The sequence below is a fragment of the Stegodyphus dumicola genome, chromosome 1 (genome assembly GCF_044657685.1).
Source record: "Stegodyphus dumicola isolate Sdum_Otavi_A_Nest chromosome 1, ASM4465768v1".
Lineage (NCBI taxonomy): Eukaryota > Metazoa > Arthropoda > Arachnida > Araneae > Eresidae > Stegodyphus > Stegodyphus dumicola.
Window position 1 is genome coordinate 111,031,555 of NC_140768.1, and position 23,866 is coordinate 111,055,420.

The window sequence follows — 23,866 nt, forward strand, 5'->3', positions numbered from 1 at the left end:
AAAGGAAGGGATGCCTTTGTGGAGGAATTTCTAAGGGAAACTGGCTCGTATACACGTTACACATGGGGAAAACCACGAAAGCGCCCATGCAGCCAGCCCATTCACGGGATTCGAACCTCGGACCGAACTACCAGTGTTCAGCGTCTTTACTGCTCGGCGACTGGTGGGCAGTTATTTTTTGGAAGCAGGTAAGATGAAAAACTATTAGCTCCTTGGCCGGGAATCGAACCGCGGACCTCTGGAATACGCATCCAGCGTGCAAACCACATACCACAAAGGCATGTCAAGAAGGCGGGAGAAATACCTTATAGTTTGAAAAAGGTTGTTCTGCAGAGTAAAATTCTGTGCAGGTTTTAAATTTAATGTTTTGTGTTTCCTTTAGGCATTTTTACGGTACATTTCAAAGCCAGACGAAAGATAGTTAAATAATAAATAAAGATTAAATAGGAAGGTGGGTCCATTATTTTATCGTTTTATTTAATAACATAGCTGAAATTTCACGCAGCGATGAGCATTAAGTTTACAAAATAAATCCACTAATGAGATGGGTCTAAAACTTTACTGTATTTATTGTTTTCTATAAAAACATTGTTAAGCATTAAAAAGCATTGCTCATCTGAGTACATCCATGCCACACATTTTTTTAATTTTCGCTTTTCTAATATTAAGGTGAAGAATCTATATTTGTGTGTATGTATGTTTCTATGTTCTTTTTCACTGCAGAAAATTTACGTCACCTACACTCACCAACTTTTTAACACACATAGTCCTCCACCCAAAAGTGGCCACCTCGAAGCAAGAATCTTAAATTCCTGTTTTTTAATACTTGTTTACTTAATATTTTGTACGAATTTAATGGACTTCTGATTAATAAACTCACCGATCTGAAAGCCAGCCGTGGTAACGTTGTTCAAAATAAAATATTTTTATCTCCAAAAGCTAAACTGTTGCCATTCGGAAAATTCAAAGATACTTATCTTTAAATTTTAATCCACAAATTCGGCTATTTAAAAGCAGTGTTTTGGGACTGCCTGAAATAGAGTACTAATCTCCACGCGCCAGCATGTTACCATTCAGTAAAGATAAGAAATTTAATTTTCAGATTTAACCAAGTGCACTTCGAAGCCCGAATTTTGTTTTTTCAATTTTTAGCCCAAAGGGTTCTTAGTCTCGAAACACGATTTTGCGTTATTTCACTTTTCATTCAAGTCTGTTGGCATTTGGAAAAATGTAAAAAGTATTTTTTTATTTTTAATCCATCTGTTATTAATTAAATAATTTAAATTACTTAAAAGCAATAAAAGCAGTTGGCAAGTATTTATAGTATATATCATTATTTCATATTTTGTACAAATTTAATTACATTTTGATTAACGATCTCAGTAATTTAAAAGCGAACACTGGCAACATTGCTCGAAATGAAACATTTTTATCTCCGACATGTCAGACTGTTGCCATTCGGATAAATGTGAGATATTTATGTGTTACTTTTAATTAACAAACTCGGCTATTTAAGCAATTACAGACTGCGCAAAATATTGTCGTTCGATAAGTATACCGTTATTTTTGGTATATCGTAACAGTAAAAAACACGAAGAATTGAATGTTGAGCAACTTAGAAGTATTATTTTATAAGCTAGCGAAGAAATGCTTCTAATATAAGAAATGGAAAATTTTTTCTTAATTAATAACTAACGTATTCGCTATTATATTTACGATAAACGTATAATACTCATGGTGTAAAGCGCCCAAGGGAGATACTTAAACTAACTATGACTTAAGGGGCAGGAGTCATTGTCTTTGCTTTACTTATGTCTACTATCAAAATGTAAACCCTGTGAAATTTCTAGCTATTTGATATAAAAACTTACAATAATGGACATTCTTTGAGGGGACAGGATACCTAAAAATAAATTATGCTATAGGGTCAATTCCTCATGTACCAGGCATCCTGGTGCAGTATACATTCGGCTATTGAAAAGCAGTGTTTCCACTGTCTAAAATAAAAGTAATAAAATAATTTTATCTTCCACGCCTCAGCCTTCCGCCACTCGGCTAAGTGTAAGATACTTTAAAATTTAATTTGTCTGTTAATGATTAAGCTATTTAAAAACAAGAAACGCAGTTCTTAAAAAAGTTCCCCCTCCCCACACTTTTTAATTTCTTTGATTTAAATAAAAATTCTTATAAATCGGGAGATGTCTAATAAGAAATATTTTATATTTTTCTAAAATTATAATTGTTGGATTCGTTAAAATAACTATTAGCTCAAAGGACGTTACCCCAGAAGGGCTATTAATTTCAAAACGGCCTTAAATTAGTTAAAAATTAAATTAAAAAAGTTAATTCTTTTCTTAAACTGGAGCCACCAAATATTATCGCCATGTATTATATTTAAAGATACTAAATAATGAAGAATCTGCATGAATGTTTCTCGCATTGTGAAAAAACAATGGTACCTAGATCCATCAGATTTTGAATAACGTAGTCTTCCAACCGAACATGGGCACTTGGAAACCCGAATTTTGAATTTGTTTTATTATCTATTTCAAATTTTGTAAAACTTTATAACGAATTGTGGATTAACGATTCAAACGATTCAAACTCAACGATTTCAAAGCGAGCAATGGCGACATTGTACGGGAGGGGGGGGAAGGGAAAAACTTTTTTTTTATCTTTAGCGCGCGAGACTGTGTATCGGAAATTCTAAAGATATGCTGTTTTTAAATATTTTGTGATATTGCTGTTGAATTGAATTTTATGTAGTTTAGGTACGAAGAACATGATATTTAATAAACAAAGGTAACGCACAAAACTTTAAAAAAAAAGTCCTTTTGAGCGTGGTATAAAATTTGAAAGCTTTCAGAATTTTTTTTTAAATTTTATTATTTTTATTTTTATTATTTTTTATATAATATTCTTTTTCTTTGAACAACAGTTTTACTTATATTAAACTGTAAATAATTGCTAGAAGACTTTACATGCCCTTTTAGTAACCGTAGGGTGCCCCGGCAAAAGCGCAGGATTTAAGATGTCCAGTAAAATACTTTATTTTCAGAAAATGGAAAATATTTTAGCTTATTTACAACGGGTATATGTTCCGATTTAAGAAGGAAAAATAATATGTATTGTATGTTCTCTACGGCTTGCTCTGCAGCACCATACTTTCTTGGTGAAATTCGTAATCACTTTTTCACGTATCTGCCTGTCGAGGTGGCAAGTGACACATTCAATTTCCTCTTTAAATTCGGATTCTTTCGGCCTTGCAATTACAGTGTCACGCAAAACAGCGATGTTTTCAACAGATGGACTAGATCAGGAGCGTGGTGTTTTAATGTCTACTATCGAACTTTTCTCCTCAAATTTCTTTATGCGTCTGCAAAACTGTTGCTTCATTAGGTGCACATTCGCATCCAAAGATTGCACGAAGCTTCTTAAGCGTAACACTCATTAGTCCTGTTATGACTTTTCACGATCAAAACTTTCAGTTCCTTTGATTAAGGCTGCATCTCGACGAAGCTGCGAAATGAACCAACAGTGATAAAATGCCAGTGGTGCCAGGTCATACCAAACATGACGTTTTTAAATCTAGCTGTTGTATGTAATAGTTTCTATTGTCTAAAAATGAAATATTCTTTTGAGCGTATTAGTTCCTGCACTTTTATTGGAACACCTTGTAACACAGAATTGGGTAATATCAAACGTGTAAACGCAATTAAAATGTAATATTTCGATGGTACTTATACGTAAAATTGGGTTCTTCCTTGTTAAAAAAACCATCGCATAAGCCGTATGCAATATTTGAAACATACACATTACAGACTGAGCATTTAAGCTTGCTAATTTTGGCGATTAAGCGCGGTGGCCGCTTTACAGAGGAAGGGCCTTAAAATTCTGTAGTATTTCATGGAAATCCATAAAACCATTTTCAGGTTATTTTTGCGTATATTTAATTACCCTCTTTCTTGTAATCACTTCAACGGTCTTTTCTCTCTTTCAGATACAATGACGTCAGAAGTGGAAAGTGGATATTTGAAGTTCAACAAGGCTTTTATCTTAATAAGTAGGTAAATATTATTTTGAATTGTTTTTATTGCGTGTTTTATATCTTTGACCAATCCTGTCTTGCTTTGGAAATTCTTGTCTCATCTAGCTTCGAAGAACAGCTGAGGTTGCTCATGGCTTTATTCCAGGCAGTAATAAGGCATGAAGAGTGTTAATGTGGCCACAAAAATGTAGAAAATGTTCATGAATAACAAAATTTGAATACAAGAAGTTTTTTATATTCATAAACTAAAACTAAATACTTAACAGGTAAATGAAAGGCTGATAGTATTCCCTCTTGAAATTATGAAAAACTATTAAATTCCCACTTGATTGAAAATTCTTGGTTTAGGCTAAGATAGAAACGGTCGTTATATATCTTCTGTACATTTTAAAAGAGAAAAAATATGTAATTCTTGAAAAATGTTGAATGTTTTAAAGTAGATGATATATCATGAATTAAATTCATTTTGATTAAAATCAATCAGATTAAAAAGTAAAAAAATAGTAATTTTAATTATGCTTTTATTACTTTTAAACGATTTAGTTTGTTAATTAATAACAGGCAAATCAAATATGAAAGATCAATATTCTGCAATTTTTTTGAACGACAACAGACTCGAATAAAAAGTGAAATAACACAAAATCGCGTTTCGAGACAGTCCATTTGGGCTAATGATTTTTTTATTAATGTAGAAAGCTTTCATTCAAATGAAAAATGATAGAATAATTTAAAAAATAGAACCAACGATTTTTTTTATTCTTATTCATCCCATCATTTTTACATAACTAAAAGACTTACCGTTCATTATTTTGTGTATTCAATCGCCCTCTTCAAAATGTATCGTTCGTCCACCAGCAAGAATTGTACCTGAAAACAGAATTTATCACCAAGGATTAAAAAACAAGTATTTATTTTAAATGCTTAAGAGTATGTTTCTATACTTCTTTTTAGAATGTAAAATCTCATGCACTAAAACACTTAAAAAGTGTGCAATGTGTTTTTAATAGCGGGCTTTGTTACACTCATACGTAACATATCGTAATAATAATTTACAAAATTGATGAATGAGATAATAATGCGCGAAAGAACAACAACACTCTTTTCTAGCGTAAGCTGAGCGAAATTAAAACAGTAACATCTGTGAAAGATAAATTTTATTTACGGAAATTGTTTCAATATTTATTTTTTCTCTTGTTCTTGGAAGTATTTCTTTCTGCCGTCGTTTATGATCCTCGGAAGGTTTTTCGGAACTGTTATGTATCCGGTTGACTTTTCTCACGCAATTTTTTCTTGTTTTATTCTTATTAAAAGAAAAGAAAAAAAGAAAAATAAATAAAGGAGAGAGAGTATTAAAAGAGCTATATTTTTCCATGCTGAAAATATTCATTTCCGAACCCGTTACTTTCGGAGAAACAGTTAGTCTCCTCGGTCTGCTATTTCAAGTCAAGGTATTAATTATTTTAGATTAAAACAAAATGAAACATCTGCCATCTAAAGTTATTAATAGATAAGACCTTCAGATCTTCAGTTTCACAGTGCATATTCTACGAGTTTCACTGTTGCCATTGCGCAAAACACAATCTTTGATTTGTTTTTCAGATTTAATCAGTTCGCAGGCAGTTTCTTTTAACTGAACTACTGAAAACCAATAAACGCACTTCTTAGTAATCATTAGTTGTTATTTTATTTATAATAACGTAGCAAATCATCGATATTAAATTAAGATTTATTTTACCCCCCTACTCACCCACCGAATGAAATACTGTGAAAGTACACATAACAATGAGTGAAAATGCTAATAAACGCATGTAAATTACAAAAATTATCCTCGGGATGTTGCCATGTATTTCTTCATATTAAAATTGTCAAGAGCATCTTTAAGGACTGGAAGAATTCAAGTTATTTATTGTATATTGAAATCTAAAACTGCATTTTGCCAGACTCTGACTTTTTTTTTAACTTCTGGATTAAAAATGTTCACAATTTCGTTGCTTTTGTATTTCGTTACTTTATTAGTAGGATGGGAACAATCAGTACATGGACAAACCTTTTCTTTAAATTAGGAGCGTTCGTTTTCTGAGTGCTTATAAGAAGGAGAAATCCCCCCCAATGCAAATTGTGAACAATTACAAATGTAATCCACTCCATTAATCTATACAAGGACAGATGTGATGGTCTCTTTATTATGGAGGCACCTAATAGGTGGACCACCATCGCCTTTTTTATGAAGGGACCCATGCGTTCTCCGCGATTCGAACCCTGGCCCTTCGGCATCGCAATCAGCTTCCCTGACCACTATACCGACTGGGTGGCAGAAGGATTAAATTTTCAGAAGTGGCAATAAAAGACGAGGGGGAGGAAATATGCTAGGAAAGATGGCAATAAACCTGTCGTTTGATTTTGTGAACATGTCAGTAAAGTATGTAATGCCGCATAATGGCGAAATTTTAGCTATTTGATATATATATATAACTGAATATTCAGAAAGTATATGGACACCGGAGTTAGTTAATTCTAGCCTCAGAATGAGTCTAGACGTAAAGCCGAATGATATGACTCTTATTTTTATGTAAATGTTGGATAATCGTTAATTTATTGGTTGACTTATAATAATGTCAATAATATATAAATCACTGGAAGATTCACGTTTTGGTATTTTTGCATTCATATAGCCAGTTTTTTTAAATTGCGATATCTAACTTTTGATACGTTCCTCCTCTCTGTGTGCTTAATATTTAAGAAAATGCTATACTTCTCATAAAAGTCTGATGTGGACGCCACATCACTTCTCTTGTACGGTCTATTAAAATCATACACATTTTCCACTGCACTTCATTTAAACTTATTTCCTCAAATTATTCCAATATAATAACCAATTCCTCAAAGCAGGTTGAAAATTATATTAGAAATTACAAATTTTTAAATTAAATATCCCGGTCTATTTTTTCGCAGGGTAGACAAATCATAAATTCTCAGAATATATAAATAAGTTATTAGTATTCTCACGCAGTTTTATTACTTCAAAATTGGTATCCGTTAATCGTATTAAAAATTCACTGAAGTACAAATATGTTTTTCATTTTTAATTAATCCAAATAATAATGCAAATTGGCTACGAAGGCTGCCAGTGCTTTCTAAAACACGAATTCTATGAAATTCTGTGAATAAAATCTCCATTTTTAAAACAATTATATTCATCTTAATATTTTTTGACAATAATCTACATAGAAATACTCACGTATTGTTTAACATCGAATTTTTTGAAACGATACTTCTTTTAGTTATGTACGAATGTATGCAATTCGCTCTTCAATTTATATACGGTCCCTGAATATGATGTTCGATTTTAATACCAACTATCTTGTCCAATTTTTGTCGTGCAGGAGTCAATTTTTTTTTTTGTGTTTTATTTTTTTTAAACAATACAAGATTTTCCTACGTATAAATATAGGGACTTAAGAAACATGTGAAAAGTTAGATTTCTTATTTCAAACTAAATAATTCTTTTATTTTAAAAATATGAATCTGCATCATTTGAAACATTTTTGTAAGTGGAAGTATTTGTCTACAACCAACGGTTGCCAGGGTAAAACGACTATATTGGGCACGATGCTTGCTAGTTATGAGCACCTATTTTTTGAAACACATATCGAAGGGTTTTTATAGTTTCGATTTTGAAATTAAAGAGGAAAAAAAAAAAAAAAAAAAAACCTCTGCAAGTAGACGTTGTAGCAACTCGACGGTGCATAAAATCTTTATTATTATGAAAACTGGTTGTTCAATAAAGCGTTGCTATTTAAAAAGTAATTTTTTCTGATATTTTTAATGTAGAAATAAATTTTTCAAACAGTGAGCGTTTGTGAATAAAATACGTTTTTAATACTCAGTAATAAACAGCGAAATTTTTCACTCTGATTTGTTTGTGCACTTGTCGTCTGCAAATGAACTAAAATTTAAAGGATATAATGAAGTTCATGCATTCTTCTCCCCCCGCTTTTTTCTAATACTTTTCTGTATACTGATATATCCTTTGTTTTTCAAATAAAATCTATCGGCTGTGGTGGAGTTTTGTACTAATACCTAGCAATCATTTTTATATTTAAAAGCAACGTATACGTTGCTTTGCATTTTATTTAGTAACCATTATTTCCCCCGTTCAAAATACAATATATTTTTAACATATTTTGATTTTTTTTTAATCATTTCATTTGCTCTTTTTTTTTTATTATTATTCTCGTTTTTTCTGCTTTTTCCCCCCTCGTTATATTTCCTCGTTGCCAGTTTATAAAACTATATAAATACAGTTGTATATAGTACATTAGGAATAAAACATTGAGTAAATTAGGAATAAAACTTCTGATTATCCTGTCTGAAGAAAAAGGTGTAGGATAAATATTAAAGGTGTAAAATTTTAAAGTGGACAAAAATGTCAAGCTTTTGGTACGGGAAATTAAAATTTGTTTTAACAATAGTGTAATCTTTAAAATTGAAATTAAAATAATCATAATAGCGCCAATGAAAAGATTAATATAAGAAGCAATGAAAAATGAAAAAAAAAAGGGGGGGATAAAAATATTAATCTTCCGAATGTTTCAAACAGAACTTGTCAAGGGGTAAGTATTTGAAACAAAGTGGGTCGATTAATGAGTGCTGAATAACTGAAAGTTTCACATTTGCCTCCGAGCTATATGTGTGTATCTCTATATACGGTTAATAAATTATACAATACGGCATTCAGTCCTGCTTGATTTAAGTTGCACACATACACACACATATATACATATATACAACTATCACATTCAGTCTAATTTATTTAACTACTCGTGTGTGTACTATATACTGTTGTTTATTTATTTATTTAAATTTTTTCCTCTAATTCTTACTTCTTTGTATAAAGTCTGCCTTCACCGGAAATATATATTTTGACCATTCCTGGATTCATTTTCAGTACCTTTTTGCGTGACGTCTGTACGTATATACAGAACAACGAACTTTTTATTCCGAAACTGAATGTAAAAAGGATTTTAAAAGTATTTTTTTGTGATATCTGTAGATACGTATGTATTTTGCACAATTCGAAAACGATTAGCCGTAGAACGTTGAAATCTTATACGTGGGACTGTTATAACATCTATTTGTGCACCTCCCTTTTATATTGCAATCGACACTACAAGAAGTATAAGTATATATAACCCCTCCCCCTTATTTAGTTTAAAAGTCTTCACCGGGCCTATATTTTTGCAATCGTTGATTGTAGTTGTATACTTCCAATTCAGGAGTTTTAAATGACGAAAATATTCATGTTTTAAATGACGAAAAGTGTTTTAAATGAAAGTGTTTTAAATGACGAAAATATTCATGTTTTGGCAGTGTCAAATTAAAAAGAAAATTAATTTTGTAAAAATAACGAAATGATGTTTTAATGCGATCTCTCATTTCCTGTGCTTATATTCGGAAAAGTTTTAGATTTGTTGTAAAAAAATGAAATTAGAAGTTTTACTCCTTTAAAAGAAAAATTCACCAGTATATTTAATTTCAAAATTCGAAACTTTTTATGTCATTTTCAACTTGCGTTGATAGGTCGCTTAATTAAATTATCATAGAGGAAATAAGTTTAAATGAGTTGCAGCAAAAAAACGGACAAAATTTAATAGGCCGTACAAGAAAGTCATGTAGATGTGCACATCAGGATTTTTTTTGCAAAAGTTTTTTTTTTTTTTTTTTTTTTTTTTTTTTTAATATATATATATACTTGTAGATTTTAAGTTATTAATTAGTTTTTAGAGTATTAGATTGTAATCTTAAATTTGCAGAAAGCAATATTTTTTTTAACTTTTTAATTTTAAATTTAGATATTGTAGACAGCCCTTTTTCGGTGAATATAAAATCGCCATATTTAAAACGTTAATTGCTGCATAGAAAACTGTTTTATTTTCCATAGATTTCCATAGTTTTTTGTTTTTAAATGTAAATTATTATTTAAGATATTATACTAGAATTCAGATTTTACTGACTTTGGGGGGTTGGGGTAAATTCATAATCTGGGCGCAATTTTTTTATGTTTAACTCAATGCAAAAAAAATAATAATTAGCCTATTAACTTCTGCAGAATACTGTTTTTCTGTAGATTTCAACAAAACCTGTATTCAGTTACTCCAACAAATCCCGTATTCTTCTTATGAACAGTCACACTTCAGTAGCGTTATAAATATACTTGGTAAATGCGTCTTGCCGAAATGTTTGAAAAGGAGTAATTACGAATTCACTTTCAGAACGCCGGAGAATTACTCACGCGGGAACGCCGCTGCAGTGCAGGGCAAAACAGCCTTGGCATGACTTATGCTAAACGCAGTTGGTTACAAATGGGTGTGCGAGGAATTTTTCGCCTTCCGAAAAAGTTTCCTCTTCTCCAATGCTTGTTTCAAGCCAGATGACTGCCACTCCATTTGTCTGCTAGTTGAATTGAAAGCATGGCTCTCGCGCCGCGCGCGTGTGTGCGTGCGTGCGTGAGTGAGTGTACGGCTCGCTAGCATCTGGGTCATGTCTTTCTTCCGAGTTCTCTCTCACACTTTTCGCATCGATGTGAGTGGGAAAACGGAAAAATAATACGGAACCAGAACCGCCATGTTGTTTCTCTGCACTTTTCACATAGAGATGGCCTTAGCCGCCGCCATTTTGTTGTTGACGACAGGTTATGTCATTCGGAAGGAAGCGTGTTAGATTTCAGTGCCGGGTGGTATTTATTGTCGAGCTGCGATGAAGATTGTTGTCACATTTCGGGAGGAATTATGTGATAGCTTTTTAATCTCTAAGCCAGTGGTCTTGAACTCAGACGGCATGCGGGCCGAATGCTGGATCTAGAAACAGCTCAGGATTTTTTTTTTTTAAAACAAAATGAAAAAAAAATTTCACATAAATTTTTAATTTCGCGTGTTAAATATTTGTCAAAAGGTACATCCTCCCGGGGGTTGACTCAGAAGACGTCCTGGGAAGTACTGGTTAGGATCTGTACCTAGGCAGTCTCAACCACGGGGGTACATAAATACTCTTCACAGGACTAGAACCCGAGTATTGTACTCAGGTAGGTTCGGGCTTGGCAGGGACCGTACTGGTACTGTCGTGTCCGTTCCCTCGGCTGTTGTGGAGCAGATAAGTAGATATTTAAGCGGGGCTTTTCGATGGGGGTTTGGCCCTCATAGTCCCAGTGATGGGGACTGACTGAGTAAGGCAAGGCACCGAGAACGAATTAACTGCTGCTGAGGGAGTGGTGCCCCGAGGCAAAGGTGACATTGGTATCTTTTTTGACTTCCTGATTTTTCTACCTCGCCGAGGCTGAGTATAAAGCCGGGAAGGGACTGTGGGGTCTACGCTGTCACTGATGAGTCCCATCCAGAGCCCGTTTCATCTAAACTTTGTACGGAATCTCCAGGTCGAAGGTTCGGTCTCTGGCGCCCATGTCAAAAGGTACAAAAGTAATAATAATAATAATATCGTAAACAAAAAAGAAAATAATTTTATATTTATCATCTATTTGAAATCTACAGTTTAGTACCTGTAAGAGATTTTTGCTGGTCACACTGTGCGAGTTATGAAATCTTTTTTAATTTTCAGAGAAACGTTTCCAAGTGGGACAAAGCTTGAGAATAAAAATAATAACAGACTAATTTCTGCTTGCATAATATATGTGCCTAAAAATGCATTGGACACATTAAAAAAAAAGGAAATATGAAATGCAATGTTTGTATGTAAATAATTATAAATTTCTTTATTTCTTATTATAACTTTACACTTGACGGCGTTTCGATTATGATAAGGTTGGATTATGATAACCTTGGAAAAAATTACTAGAAATTATCTCCTTCATGGCTTGTACATGCTCATCGGTCAATCGGGGTCTTTTCCTATTAATTTTCCGCTGAAAGTTGTTCGCTGGAGAAAAGCTGTTCACATGCATATCTAGATGTTATAGCAGTCCAGCATACAAAATTTCAATGTCCTAAGCTAATTGTTTTTGAGTTATGCAACATATGTGCGTACGCGCAAACGTCACAAAAAATCCATTTTAAAGTCCGTTTTGGAGAGGGAAAAAAAAAAAAAAAGTCCTTTTATTCCGTGCGTACGTACAGGCGTTACGCAAATAAATAGTCGGAATGGATTCGGAAGCGATCAAAATGGATGTTTCTGTTGAAGTGTGATTTAGCGATTTCAATACTTCCTTTACTTCGTACTTTATTTAATGATTATTATTATGGTTAGCAATAGTTTTTCTTTGAGTTTTTGTCTTTTATCCGTAACAATGGTGTTATAGATAATAAAATATTTGTCAGCATTTCTGCTGGTAAAAGGATTTCTGAACGTTTGAATAATTTTATTTGTGAAGGCTTTATGATCGCTAAACTCTGAAACCTTTTAGATATGTTTTCTTCATATTTTCATCCTACTTATTTATTTACCCAAAATTCACAATAAAACAGGGGCCCACCAGCGGCCGAGCGGTAAAGTCACTGAACACTGGTAGTTCGGTCCGAGGTTCGAATCCCGCGAACGGGCTGACTGCATGGGTGTTTTCGTGGTTTTCCCCATGTGTAACGTGTATACGAGCCAGTTTCCCTTTGGAAGTCCTCCACGAAGGCATCCCTCCCCTTAGGCAGATAACCCTAGTGTCCTTTGCCATAATTAAATAAACAAACACAATAAAACAAAGCTACGGATATGAATAGCTAATAGAAAGTAAGTAATCGCAGTAGCGTCACATGTTATACCCCCCTCAAAAAAAAAAAAAAATCGTGCATTGAAAAGAAATAAACACGTTTAATTTATTTTTAGAAAAATACCATTGATTGTGGTTTCGTAATGAGAGGTTAAATAAAAGACAGTAAAACCTGTAATATAGAACGTCATTGTGCTGACATTAATATTTATAGCTTGCAGTTATGCTAGGCGTTTAACTTACACATTACAATTACTTTAATATCCTCTTAAAATTTCTGTATAGCGCGTTATCGAGAATTTCGAAACACTTAAATATAGTAGTATCCAGCATAAACTTACGTGACATGGGAGTCGAAACAGGCTGTAGACAGGAGTAGACAGGATTATAGATTATCAATGTACTCTAAATTATTGTAATTCTTGCCAGTATAGCTGTATTCGACTGATTTTTTGGACTGTATTCTTTTTTTTCTTTTTTTTTTTTTTTTTTTTCCCTTTAGGGGTTATTGTGTGTATGTGTGGAGGGGGAGAACAGTTTTATCACTGTTTCGTCTTCTTTCTTGATTTGTTCATAGAATGTCTTTAGGCTCTTCTTGGGTATTCCGTGAATCTCGTGTTACGTGTTTTCTGAATTTTTATATGCCAAAATTGTTTCTTTGATGTAAGATTCCTCTCTTCAGAACAAAAAGTAGTCAGGCCAGAAAGCAGATCTTACGAATGAGGCGATAATTGTTAAAAGAAATGTCAAGATACCAGATCTTGCAAAAAGGGAATCGATATATTTGTCTCTACATTTGTGAACCAGATAATTACAGCATTGTACGCAATGATAACAGAAAAATATGCAACAAAAATTCATTGCTTTAGGAATGACCGATCGAGTCTTTCTTAATACAATGAAATATTTTCAAAAGTCTTTGTTTTTGGAATATGGAATGTAGTTGCTGTTTTCTTTTTTAGGCAACCATTCCTTGCGATTTACTTCCTGTCAGTTAACCCCCCCCCCACCGAAAAAAAAATTCCTCAGTACTGCCCATGGAGGTAAGAAAGGACTTACTTCCTACCTCCAATGGTACTGCCATTTCTTTAAACTTCTAAAAGCGGAGTTTCCATGACAGAGGGAGTTTTTTAGCACCCATGTAGGTGTCTGTCAGTTTGCGCTTGCCTGTGGTTTACAATTAAAACATTATCACAGTCAAGTGGGGAATATAAAGAAAAGTGAAGGTACTTCTACAGTGACTTCAAGAGTTATAGCTTTATTGCATTTAGTCAATATCATTTATCATATGAACTTTTGTATTTTAAGGGAGGGCAATTAATTATCGAAACGGAATAATAATTTTTAATGCTTTTAACCCACCCCACCAAGCAGTACAGCAAAGCTACTTAAAGACTTACACTAAACAACCATCATTTACATGGCACTAGGGACCAGCTGAAGAAATCCTATATTCTGCACTTTATTCTTACCCATGCTGAAACCGGAAGGTAACGAGATTGCCCATGAATTAATTAGCCATGTATCTCAAAAAGGACTCAACAAATCTTCCTCTTTTAAGTGGTGCTAACGTTGTTGCAAGGTTCAAACTCAATGAACATTCAGTGGGAAAAAAAAATGCAGGTCTACGATATTAATGCCAGAAGAGAACTCACCAAACCGTTACAAGATTAAGAACGAGGCATCTTAACGGAATGAAAATTAGTCCTGATAGCACAAGAATGTATACCCATTTTAGGAATTGCTTTGATACTGGACTTGCTGTAGAATATATCTACAAGTGCCTTGCAATATTGGTACGGCTTCAGATAATTATTATTACTATTAGTTACAAGTGCCTGGTTTTCGGCACTTAAACTAATGGCCGCCTTGCCTCCCAATACTTCTGAGTCACAGAACTAAAATCGTTAAGAGCAAAAGCGTGTTTAGATGTTTACTGACCATGCTAGATTTACAAATAAAACACGCGTGAAAATGAAAAAAAAAAAAAAAAAAAAAGCGTTAAAGCAATCACGCCCAGTTTTTCAAATCGTTGGTGGACATCCTGAAGAAAAACTTGATACCATCGATATCTTTTAAATTATTAACTAATGGTCTACGGGCTCATTTAACTCTTCCGTGAACCAACCAAAAAATTCATGCTTCTCACTCCGTTCACTTTACTTCAGTGGACTGAAACAAAATCTGCTGAAAAGCTCGGAAGTGTATTTATGTGTGTGTGTAATTTTAGTAAGCTGGGATTATTTAACGTATAGTAGTGTATGGATTACACAAGTCCACGATGCTATTTATTCTCTTGCGGTTAGTGAAACACAACCACCACGAGCAGCCTGAATTAGTGGTCGATTACGTTTTCCTCTATCATTAAAAGTTCTCTGCTTTTTAATCTCTGCCTAAGAGTGGGGCGGTGCGGAGCATCTCAAATTGTATTTTTTGGGATGAAACCGGAATAGGCGAAACGGAAAGTCGCCCTCTGAGGACAGAGGGAAGCGCAAATGGTTTCCCAAAATGGCCTTTTTCCTCAGAGTTCGATAAATCGATGCGAACTCTCCTCCTCGCGCGCTGCAGCTCTCTTCCACATCCCTCCTCAATAAGGTAATGTAGTTACGGATCCGAGAGGAGAGAGTCTGATAGATGGCGAGAACGAAGGAGCAGAAAAGATTAAAGATTTCCATTGTCTCCTTTTTCTTTTCCCGTCATTGGTGGCACGATTGTCATCTGCTGGCCGCTTCTCTTCTTTTAAAAGTGTTTCAACAGCGTTTGCGGTCATATGCCGATACATGATCGTAGTTTAAAAGCACTATTTGGAAGCAGTTTCATTTTTAAATTAATTTCTGTAACAAATTAACCAATTCGTCAACTCTCTTACTTGCTATGAACAAGGAAGACTAAATTTGCCAGCACAAATTATTGCTTAACGTAAAATATTGTATAAGTTTTAAAGACTTTAAACAATGCTTAATATCAAATGTTTATCTCGATTAAAAGTAAATGAATTACAAAATTTTTAAGTGGAAAGCTGTTGAGTATTTACGGGTAGCTTTCCTCTAGAGAACAGTGTTTGTACTTGTCCATTCTCTTTCTTGGTAGTGTAATATTTGGCGCCTTCTGTGGTGCACCGATAGCAATGTTGTCGCCAAAGAGATGGCTAAATCTTAAGCAATAATTTTGCCATATTACATTTTAGTAAATTCAAAACTCATAATCTTAAAACATGATTTGCTATGATTTTATATTTGTCACCCATTTTACATAAACAGAAATTAAAACTACACAAATTAAATTAAGAATTAAATGAACACAGAGATTTAATTAATTCTTGGAAAGCCATTAACTCTTTTCATTTAGATAATTTCTTTTGTGTTCTTTCCAGATTTGAGTGTTATACTATTATGTACTTTGTCACTCGCTTCCTACTTTAGTCTTTGAGTAACTGCATACACTCAGCCCTCCCCAACCCCCCCCCAAAAAAAAGCGAACAGTTCTATATGTCCCGTTCTACTGGATCGGTTGACGAAATTCAACTTGCATTTTGTCTTAATAAGCCAGCTGATAATTTTAAGTCTCCTCCTTTTTAAAATTTTGGTAATTATGCAGAATATACTGTTACATACTAATAATAAAAATACTGTTAGAAAAAGACTGCATGATATTTCTTCTGTTTATCTCACTATTCTGAAGAGTATAAATTATTTCATTTTTAAATCTTGGTGGTCTTCGAAGTCGAGATTACATGAAGATGATCATGGTAAGTAAAAGATTAAGAACCACTGCTTTAAAACATTCGGTTAAATTATCATACCTATTCTATTACTTCAGTAATCACGAACAATGTTTTTCTGCAGAGATCGATGACATTTTATTTATTTTCTGTTTGAAACCAACTTGAAGTTTTATTTTGTTTGTATTACATCTTTCTTTTGAACACATTCAAAGGATAAGCAGCCTGAACATTGTATTATCATGGGGGACCTTTAAATTTGCAATGTGTGTATTTCTTTCTCATAAGAGTCATTGACTGACCTGAAAGTAGTATTCCAAAGAAAATGTCTGATGGCCTTGAACGACACACTTTCGCCGGGAACGTCGGGAAATACGGCAGGTGTTCAGACGGGGTTATCCCCTCCAGCCTCAGAGCGAGTCCTTTTTTTTTTTTTTTTTTTTTTTTTTTTTTGAAGGTCTGCCTCCTATTCCTTGGGAAATAAGCGCGGTATTGTGTGACGTCTGGAACTTTTTGTTGAGCTATTTTTTGTTGTCGAATTTGTGGAAAGTTGGTCGATTTTTATCTTGTGATCCTGAGAGAAATGGAATTTTTATTGGTGCGGCAGGTATAAGTTGATCTTCCTAGTCTAAATTAAGTCCTTTTCAGAAGACATGTTAGGGCATTTCTTACTTTATCAGTTTGTAAATATTAGTTACTATTTATCCTGAGCTAAATTCATATTTAAATGATTTTAGGTGAAATAAGTATACATAGGTATGCATAGGCATTTAGCATTTTATTTGGACAATATAAATTTGAATATTTTCTTAACACCAGAGGGATTATTAGGCTTAAACCTCATTTATTTGTCCTATCACCTTTCAGATGTTGCCAATAATTGTTATCGTCATATGCTATTTTTAAAGAAATAATATATCGAATATAAAGATGAAAATTTGTGGCAACACAAATAAAAGGATGTTACCACCTATTGTTGTTGAAACTCAAAAATAATTCATATTCTTAAAATGTCTTTCCTAAATTCAATATAAACTTGTAGAATCATAATATTTTAAAAACGTCAACACGTAAATGATTCAAACAGTGTTGGCACTTAAATGCAATGTAAACCGAGTAATACAGGAAACTGAATACAACAAAATAAGGAGTTTTGAAATAGCTACACATTCTCCCACCTTTCGTATTGCAATATAATACGGTATATTTCCGTTATGCAACTGCCACGCGTTTATGTGTATGTGTACTTTTCAGTTATGTATCTGCCACGCAACACGTACAGTCTTTAAAACAAAGAAAAGAGTATATATATGAAGCCTGTTAGGAGAAACAATTAACGATTACGCTTTGAGGCCGAATCTGGCTCTTGGTTATCCTCTGAATATTGAAAAACAATCCTTACTTCAGGAGTATTGTTAGTATTGTCGTATAGAGTGGGAGGTCTCAAGTCAGTCAACTCATTAGAATGTAATTCCGAAGCATAAAGACGTTCTAGCAGCTTGATAATGCATCCACCAGCAATACTTAGTTCAGCCGCGTGGCTAATAATATATTTATGTGGAAACAGCTCATCATGTCCCAATGACCTTTTGTGTTGTAGGAACTAATAATTACTCTTCTGTCAGGAATAATAATTCCTTTCTTTTAAACATGCTTGAGGACTGTGAGAAAGTTCACCCAAATATTTTTGTTGAAAATGCATTCGTAAATTATTTTTTAGAAACTGCAAGTAACGAACATGTTTCGAGAGATCCCTTGAGCCTATTGTGTCCAAATCAATCGAAGTATCTGTTTTATATCCTGAATAAAACGTATTGGTGTTATAGTTTTCAGTTTATTGAGATCATCTGAAAGGTATAGTAAAGATCATCTATTTATAGCACATTCACACTCATCGATTTCTTCCTATTACGGAATATCAGTTATCCGCTAGACAGCTCCGTACTAGATGAATTGACGTCGGACTACAACCCGGTCGGAATCTACTTGGATATCGGTTGTTATATTGCATCAGACAAAAGAGTGCTTATTTCAAATTAGTAAACTTTTGCAAAGTTCTAAACAACATTCAGTGCACACTCCCAGTGATACATTTGATAGCTTGATTAGGAAGCTCAATGATGACAGCGGCATATGGAAGTTCTTCCACTACGTTTTAGAACTATACGGCACCCAGTACTAGATTGGAATCTGTTAGATCAGAGTTCTAATCTAATCAGAGTTCGAAATTTCTGTGTCAAACTAGGTTCAGCACTTATGCATTCTTAAAGAAGCGTGTTACGGTCGTTTGCAGGAAGCGTCAAAATTTGATCTTACATTTATCGTAGCACTAGACAACGTTATCGCTGGTTTATGTGGTAAATAATGACTTTTTTTAAAAAGGAAGGTTCTCAGGCACTATTTCTGTAATGCTCTTTTTTTTTTTTTTTTTTTTTTTTTTTTTTTCCCTTACCCATAAGAAAACTGCCTCATATATTATAACTGCCTCATATATAAAATTCATACATATTTTTCTTTGCAAGACGTCGAGTAACAGAATAAAATCTTACTTCAGCATAATCATATTCATTATAAAGAGGGGGAGGGGGTAACCGTGGCAAAGAAATTCCATATCTTTTATTGGATATAATAGTCTGTGTATCTTCTTCAAGAGCCTACGTAGATTTCCTCTGTATAGGATTGGCTATGCCTGAAGACATGGCTATGCCCAAATGTTAGTTATGTCAAATTTTGCAATCTGAGAGACACCACATTTATAGTGCAGCAGTTTTTCCCAGATCCTAAAATATGCCATCAAAATTTAGGCTCAATGACCTTAATTCCATATGCAAGAATATGTATTTCTACCCGATGAAATCTGCATTAAATAGTTATCTGACAGGAAATATTTCTTTTCAAACATCTGTTCGTTTTATTGAACGAGTTTCGAGTTAACATATCAGTTTCATCTCGTACTCGGGGAAGTGTGGAACAACTCTTATCGGGAACAGGTATTTTACATGAATATTATACTCTTTATATGTACTCTGGGCAGTTAAATCATCCTATCCATGCTCTACTTCTGGAGTTTGCACGCCACCAAATAACCCTTTTCCGTTCAAGAATTATTTAGGTTTAGTTAACTATAAACTTTCAATGTAACTAAGCCTGATATCTTTTCAATATATGATCGATTAGTTTCATGATCTAGCAATGTACGAATACACTAAATGATATAATGGTTGTAATGATTCAAGGCATATCCATGTTCTGATTGGGAGAGCTTGAGTCGTTAGTCAAAATTCATAGAACACTTAAATTAATGGGACTAATGTAGATTAGAGTCCCAAGATAATTTACCTAACAGCACGAACCAACATTTTATTAACCAAACTCAACACATTTTACGCAATTTCCGCATACAGTAGCGCCCATGAAAGTCCTATCAAATATTTTACATGGCTCAGTCTACAAAATTCAAGCATCAGTGTATTTTTATATTTTTCTTTCCTTTGGCTTGCGGCGGGAACGCCGCCGCTCTGCCAAAGACTGAACGCTCAGCGTATATCTAATAAAAACAACCTCGACGTATACCTAATAATAATGTTTTTAAATAAATTGTTCTCTGAGAAGAAATGTTGGTATATAATGTTTCCGTATTGTCTTTATTAAAAATTTGTGTGTCAGAACTACTTTAATTTTCTTAGGTAATTAAGCGCGAAGAAATACGCACTGTTTTTACACAGATGAGGCAAAAAATGCTACTGTGGTGTGTTTTGCCATGTGTCCCGGTCTTAAACATACTGGGCAGCATTTTCTGCGTAATACAGCCTCTTTTTTGTCTTCTCTTCTCATCTTCCTGGCTTTTCCACAAACTTTAATAACGTGCGAACGATCATAGAAAATACACTTCTATTTATCGGATGCATACAGGACTGACGAAACCAATGCGGAGGCAAAATGTCTCTGAAATTTCACTGGGCAGCTGAAGTATCTGTTATTTTTAACAGACTCCAAAACCAGCTTCTTACACAGAAGTCGGTATTCTCCATCATTACCGAGAAAAGTTATCATTTCTTCCTACGATTCACGATTTATACGATATCTGTCCCGAACTTTCAAAATGTAGGTCGGTAAAGACGATTCTGCTACTGGATATAATATTATGGCATATTTTTTTGGTCGTAACGCCTAGTGTCTCTAATGATGTTAGGTGCATACTTAATTTATCCCACAGAGATACTAATTTCATATTTGTCCTATTGTGTTAGAAGTGCTAAAAGATCTCTAACGCATACTTCAATTAATAAATCTTCTTTTCCAAATGTTGATTTCAAATGTTCTATAACCTTAATGTAATTATATTTAGACGGTGGACAACTTTCCGCAGTATTCCTGGTTTTGCATAGTAATTTTAAAGAAGACGTGCGATACTAAAAACCCATCTTCTAGTATGCGCTTATGTTTATGAATACAGGAAAATTGTCCCCAGACTGCAATCTAGTTCCTCTTAAATCAAATTCCTTCATATCTAATTTCAAGAAACTGAAATTATCATTTGTAACCGTAGATATGTTAGAAACATACCTATCATTATCTTTGACAAACTTTTCGTAATTAGTTTTGACTTCAGTAAATTTATCAGTGTAAGTTTCAGCAATATTAGCTTCTATTTAGTCGTAATTAATCAATGATAATAGATCATTGTCCACTTTAATAAGCTGTATTGTATATCTAAATTTCCATCCGACGTAGAAACAAAAGCTTCAAATTCCTTTACCTACATTAGTTAAGCGAGCGTCTTAAACAAGTTCGTTTCGCTTTTAATTTACCTCTTGCTAATTCTTTCATATCATGCCAGAACATGGTACGCTAGTCTGTTGCCTTTTGACGAAGTCTAAGAATTTTTTTTTTATCTTTTAAATTTAATCTGCCTGTGATTAACAAACCAAGTGATTTAAAAGCAAGAAGCGCACAATTCTTTAACTATTAGCTGAGCCCGGGAAAAGATCCGAGCTGATTAAAAGTATATTACATTTTTTCTTTTTACTTCCTTGTACGAAGTAAAAAGGAAGTATTGTAATCGCGAAAAGCTTCAGGCAGCATATTTCAACGAAAATATCCACTTTGACCGCTTTCGAATGCAATTTAACGATGTTTTTGCGTGATATCTGTACGTAAGGACAGAATAAAAGACTTTTCCTCCAAAAAAACTAAAAACTGCTTTAAAATGAATTCTGAAGAGAATTTTTCGTGGCGTCTGTACGAACGTATGTACGTACGCGCGTCCGGACGTACGTATCTCGCATAACTCAAAAGCGAGTAGCCTCAGAACGTTGAAATTTTGTATATAAGACTACTATAACATGTAGATGTGCACCTCGTATTTTGGTTTCAGTCGGCCGCACCAAACGTATATAAATATATTTATATATATATCCACTCTGTTACCCGGCTCAGTGATCTCAGTTTTTTTACTCTTATATGTTTGTAATTGTACATTTTTTGCTTTAAAAATGATTGAATTATGTTGTTTTTATCTTCCGGTTAAGGGTTTTATGCCTTTAGTAAATCTGTATATATATTTTTAGAATTATCAACAATTTTAAAATTGTTTAAGTGCCGCTAAGCCTAATTTGATGGCGGCCATTGATGTTTACATTTGAAACAGGAGACTAGTGGATTTTTTGCCAATCTAGAGAAACTTAGCCTCGCAACAACAAAGATAACGCATTCATTTATTATTGCCAATTAAATCATGCTTAATCCTTTCTTGAATTTTTTCGAGGAAATAAGCGTTTAAGATTTACTTCGTAATTTTTAATACAGGTATTTTGAGTTTTTATGTATTTTTGCCTTGTCGCGAAGTGAGAACTGAATTAATTGAATGAGAAATACTCAATCGTCTGTGAAAAACTGTTTCTTTTTTGTTTTGTTTGCTTAATTTCCTTTATACATAGTTCTAGCTTTATTATAGTATTTGAATAGAACATGTGGCAACGATTAGATAATTCTTTAAATGATATAAATTTTGTGCATTCAGAGTTATAATATGAACGAAATATAATGCTGTTAAGTGAACCTAGTGCCAGAGTGTCGCTATGGTAAACAAAGTGAATTTTAAAGAATGCATTTATTTTATTGTGTTTATGCGCTGTCGGCGAAGTAGGTTTAATTCAATCTAATAAGTTTAAATAAAATGCAAGAAAAAATGCGTATAATTTAATATTCAGTACAAGGAAGTCATGTGGTGTACACATCAGATTTTTTTATAACTACTTTAGGCTGTACCAGTGGCTAGTTATTTGAAAAGTGAAACGGACAACAAAAGTGGGATTATTCTGGAACCCCACTTTCGACACAAAAGTGGGGTTCCAGAATAATAACGTTTCTGAGCCAAAAATTATATGATAACGCTTAACACTATACAGAGAATTCTAAAGATACTCTGTTTTTTAAAATTTTATGATTTTGCTGTTTAATTTTATGTGCCGGAAGGTCGAAGAAAGTTAAGTTTAATAGTAAAGTTAAAAAAACCATGAAAGTTGGAGACCAGAAGCAAAGAGATAAATTGCAAGCTCAAGCATGAAAAACCGTAACAAAACCCCTAGTGCAACATTAAAATCTGAATCCTTTTAGTTCAATTTTTTTTTTTTTTTCTTTAATCAATAAGCCGATTTTATTCTTTATTTCAAATCAGGTAAATACTTAGGCGAGCGTTGAAATCATCAAAATTCTTACTATGTATTCAAAGTCCACCCGCAGTATTATCAGGACACTTGCTTGGAAACTTAGTTCTTTTAAATTATTATTAAACCGGCCAACAAATTCCTACAGCACGCATAGGGCGCTGTATTTCGAGGAAGTTTTGCTTGCAAGACTTTTACTTAGTTAGGTCTTTTGATTGATTCATTTACCTTCAGCTAAGCGACAAACGTAATTTTTTTCCTATCATCATAAGAAAGCTACCGTTTAAACTATTTCTGGGAGAATATGTTTCTAAAAATTATTGATTCTTATGATTCACACTCGCCAGTGACATAACCACATGAGCCTTCTTATCACAGAGAACATTGCTCAGATTTCACCACAGATCAGTAGATCTCTACTCCCGTGAGGAGGGTTCCATTTCATTCCTTGAAGAAATGAAGACTGATGCAGGTATTGCATGTATACCTTTTCAACATATTCCTGCGAAGTCATTGACTTTCATCTATGAACCGTTGTGCCTTTCAAAACGCACGGTTTCTAAATGTAAACCGACCACTTTTGATGAATTGAAGAAAGTAGTGGAAGGGGAATGGAAATCAATATCTCTGAAAATTTTGCTAAAACTCCTTTGATCACGGAAATCACGATGCAGAATGTCTAAAAAAAGGCTCTTAAATCGAATATTTAAAAAAATGCT

General features: G+C 33.6%; 1 protein-coding gene across 9 annotated transcripts in view; it reads left to right on the forward strand.

Moving 5' to 3' along the window:
• The window catches only part of LOC118191118 (serine/threonine-protein kinase tousled-like 2), a 558,371-nt gene that overhangs the window by 160,057 nt on the left and 374,448 nt on the right, over positions 1 to 23,866 (forward strand). For 5 of the 9 annotated variants that reach the window (XM_085819342.1, XM_085819339.1, XM_085819367.1 and 2 more), the window contains one exon: positions 4,001 to 4,063. The gene's annotated coding sequence lies outside the window, so the exon portion shown is untranslated. Of the gene's footprint in view, positions 1 to 4,000; positions 4,068 to 23,866 lie in introns of all 9 variants that reach the window. The other 4 variants (XM_085819358.1, XM_085819346.1, XM_085819378.1 and 1 more) reach the window with 1 other exon arrangement.